The following is a 4,258-nucleotide window of genomic DNA, read 5'->3' on the forward strand; positions in this document are numbered from 1 at the left end:
CTACCACAATTTTTTTCGTCATGGACGGCCCAAAGAATGTCATGCAGGTGCGTCTCCAACCCGCCCAGGACGAAAAGCCCATTTTCTGTCATGATTTTTTGTCATAGAAGTAGGAGCCCACCACATCTACGATGATACCGAGTTTTGTCACTATTATTGTCATTGAAGTGTCATAAGCATGACAGGAAAAAAATTCGTTCAGCCCAAAATGTCACAGATGTGTCTTTTATTTGTAGTGAAGGATCAGGAAGACAATCATAGGGCAGCCCTGGATGCCCTTACTGCTAACTCTGCCGCCCAACTGAAGAAGCTTGTTGATGACCTCACAGTTGTATCCACTGCCAAGGCTGATCTCGACCAGCAGGTGGCCAAACTGACAGAAGAGCTTGCCGCAGAGGGCCAAGGAAGTTGTGACCCTCAAGGAGGAGGCGCAGAAAGCAGAGACCCTTCTGAATGAGGTGCAATCGCATCTCTCCTCCAAGAGACATGACCTTGGGACAGCCAACGGCACCATTGAAGACATGAAGGCTGGGGTTGGCACCTTGGAGATCTCAATCAAATCTGGAAAGGCCCACAAGAAGAAGTTGTCGGCGTTGTGGGAACGGGGGTCCCCAAACTTGCCTGCCTGCGGCCTACGGCATGGCTCAAAGGGGGGCCCAGCGTGGCCCATCTTCACCAACACAAACCCAAGACCCTCGCGAGGGGCCAAGCCTCGCGGGGCGGATGACGCGGAGCTTCCTCAGGCACGGCCTCGTCAGGCTGGCTCACGAGGAGGCGGAGAGATCAAGGCGGGGTACCTCACGAGGTGCCCGTGACGCAAGCCATGACGACCGAAGGCGCTAGGCGGGTGCCAGCCCGCGTAGTGTCCTCCTTTCCTCTTTGGTGCAAAGGGGGCAAGCGCAACCGCGGAGTACCGAGGCACCAGGGAAAGGTTGCCATTTCGGTGCAACAAGACCAAGACCATGAGGACTACGAGACGGAGGTCACTGTGGAGCCCAAGACGGCGTCATCACCAGAGCTTTGCGCAGGCAAAGACTACTTTTGTCAGGATAGCTGATACTAGCTGTCCCCCTTCAAATTAGCCCGCCATTGTTGGCTCCCTTCCCGCTCAATATTTGGGAAGAGGACCAGGGCCTCTATAAATAGGACCAGCCACCCACAGAGCAAAGGGGGGTTTTTTCGAGGAAGGAGGCTCTTTAGAGAGAGCTTTCGATCAGAAAGAGAGAGAGAGAAAGGTGACTGAACTCCTCCCAGCAGTTCATCGCCCCAGCCAAGAACAGACCCTCGCGAGGCTGTTCTTCCTTGTATTGTTCATCATCATCATCCCAAGAGGCAATCCACCACACCACGCACTGGAGTAGGGTGTTACACCACAACGGTGGCCCGAACCAGTATAAACCCTGTGTCTCTTGTGTTGTTCTTTTCGTAGTTTAGATCCCAGCAAGGCGGAGGGGCGCAGGTAGGTAGGAGGCAAAATCTCCGCGGGCACCCCAGTGTTCGAACCTCAAGGGTCTGCCGGAACCCGAAATCCGACATTTGGCGCGCCAGGTAGGGGTGCGCCAGGATTCGTCTTCCACCACCCCGTTCTCCTCCGACCATCACGCCCATGTCTGACGCTCGTCGGGCCCGTGCCGAGCGCCGGGACGCACTCGCTTTCCGCGTCGCCCAGACGGCCCCTATTGGCGGGCGTCCTCGCTGTTCCCCGTCACATGCCGTCAACGCCGCCACCGGCCCGGCGGGGGACGAGCAGCAAGCATCGTCCCAACATCCGTCCGTGTGGCAAGACGGCCGCACCGCAACTCCCACGCTCACCCCAGCTGTTTCTTCGTCCCGCGCGCTCCGCGCGCCCATGGAGGCTCGGGCTGCACTCATCGCGGCAAACGAGCTCCTGCGCTACCGTCCTGTCGACAACGTCTACGAAGAATGGCTCGACCGCGTCGCCGAGCTCGTCCGCGCCGCAGGGGGCTCTCCTGCGCCGTCCGTTCCGCTGCACCGCACCCTGCCCCGTGCGGGCGATGAAGCTCCGGCGGCGCCCCGGCCGCCTCCTCCTCAGGACGGCACCATGGCTCCAGGCGCGTGGCCCCTAGGCGGAACCTGCTCCGTCAGGCGCTAGCGCGGCAAGAGCAGAGCTGTCAAGAAGTCCCTCGCCCGCAAGAAGCTGCCCGGGCGCTCCCTGCTCCAGCACGTCGCGACCATGCTCCTGCTCCCGCGCGTCAAGACCCCGCGCTGCTCCCAGCTGCAGCGCATGGGGACATGCAAGACCAAGCTCCCCGTCATCCAAGGCCTCCCGTGGCCACAGCAGGCTGCCGCGCCTTCACCGCCGAGCTACGCAGCGTCGCGTGGCCCGACAAGTTCAAGCCAGACTTGCCTCCTCGTTACGACGGCACGGCTGACCCTGCAGAGTTCCTCCAGCTCTACGAGCTGGGCATCGAAGCTGCCAACGGAGACGAGAAGTTCATGGTGAACTGGTTCCCCATGGCGCTCAAGGACGGGGCCCGCACCTGGCTCCTGAACCTGGCTCCAGGCACAATCTCCTCCTGGGACAAGATGCGCACCCGCTTCATCGCCAACTCCCAGGGCACTCGCGACCGGCCACCCGCCGTGAGCAACATGCGCCGCATCAAGCAACAGCCCGGGGAGACCCTGCAGAAGTACATCCAGCGCTTCAACAACGCGCGCCTCAAGATTCCCAAGGTGACTGAGGAGGCCATCATCTCGGCCTTCTCCGACGGCGTGCGCGACATCAAGATGAAGGAGGAGCTGGCGATGCATGAAGACCTGTGCACTTCCTTGGAGCTGTTCAACCTGGCAACCAAGTGTGCCAGGGCCGAGGAAGGGCGTCTCTCCCTCCTCGAGCTGCCTGCCGTAGACCCAGAAGAGAAGAAGCCCAAGGCCAAGGATGTGAAGCACAAGGGGGCTGCCGTGCTTGCGGCAGAACTAGACACCAAGCGAGGCAGAGATCAGCCCGAACCTTCCAAGGGCAGCCGGTACTGTGTGTACCATGACCTCCACACCCACAACACCAACGAATGTCAAGAGCTCCGAGCCGTGCGAGAAGGAAGGATTGGCCGTCGCCCTGACCGTAGTGACCGGGGCTACGGTCGAGGAGGAGGAAGAACGCAGGACGCTGGGAAGACCGTGGCCCGCGCCAAGGGTGGCGCGATCAACCTCGCGAGGATCGCTGGCAAGACCCGCCTCGCGAGGGAGGCTGGAGAGATCAGCCTCGCGAGGATCGCCCGCAAGGCAACGCAGGCCTCACACCGTTGCCGCCGCAGCCAAGGAGAAATGAGGACCGCCACCAGGACGAGGGGGCTGGGGGCTTCCAGGAGCCGCGCGCGATCGCCTGCATCCTGGGCGGGGCAGAAGCCCCAGCCTCTCAGCGCATCTTCAAGCAGTTCGCCCGCGAAGTGAACGCAGTCCTCCCCAGGCTCGAAGCCACGCGCCCTCTCAGGTGGTCAGCATGCGCCATCACATTCAGCTCAGCAGATCAGCTCAAGTGTGCGGCTACAACCGGAGTTCTCCCGATGCTTTGCTCCCCGATCGTCAGCAACGTGGTGGTCACCAAGACCCTCATCGATGGCGGGGCAGGGCTCAACGTCCTATCCGTGGAGACGTTCAACAACCTCCAAGTGCCCTACAGCCAGCTTCAGCCAACCAAGCCTTTCTCCGGTATCACCGACGGCTCCACGGTCCCGATTGGGCAGGTCCGCCTCCCTGTCACCTTCGGGGCACGCGACAACTACCGCACCAAGCTCATCGACTTCGACGTCGCTCACATTCGCCTGCCATACAACACCATCCTTGGGTACCCAGCGCTGGCCAAGTTCATGGCCGTAACTCACCACGGCTACCACCTCCTCAAAATGCCAGGAAGCGGCGGAGTCATCATGGTGCCCTGTGAAGAGAAGGACGCTGTGTGTTCCTTGGAACGAGCCTTTCAGGCCGCGTCACTGGAAGACCCGGATCGTGGAAGCAGGAGGCCTCCCGAGACCGCCCCTAAGAAGAAGAAGACATCGTCCGGCCCAACCACTCAGGAGGCAGGCCCCTCTGGGCCCGCGCCTGCCCAGGGGGAACCTCCTTCCATCGCATAGGAAAGCGCACCTGGCGCCCTCCTCAGGCAGGGCTCGGGGGATCTCCCCTAGAGGGCCACCGACCTAGCTAGGGTCACGAGGGAGGCGCTTGGGCACCACATGGAGGCGTGTTTCGAAGCACGTTTCCCTCAAGAAGGAGCAAGGCAAGGAGACCCAGACCCTCAGGA

The sequence above is a fragment of the Triticum urartu genome, chromosome 3A (genome assembly GCF_056163025.1).
Source record: "Triticum urartu cultivar PI428250 chromosome 3A, HENAU_Tu73, whole genome shotgun sequence".
NCBI classification, from domain to species: Eukaryota; Viridiplantae; Streptophyta; class Magnoliopsida; order Poales; family Poaceae; genus Triticum; species Triticum urartu.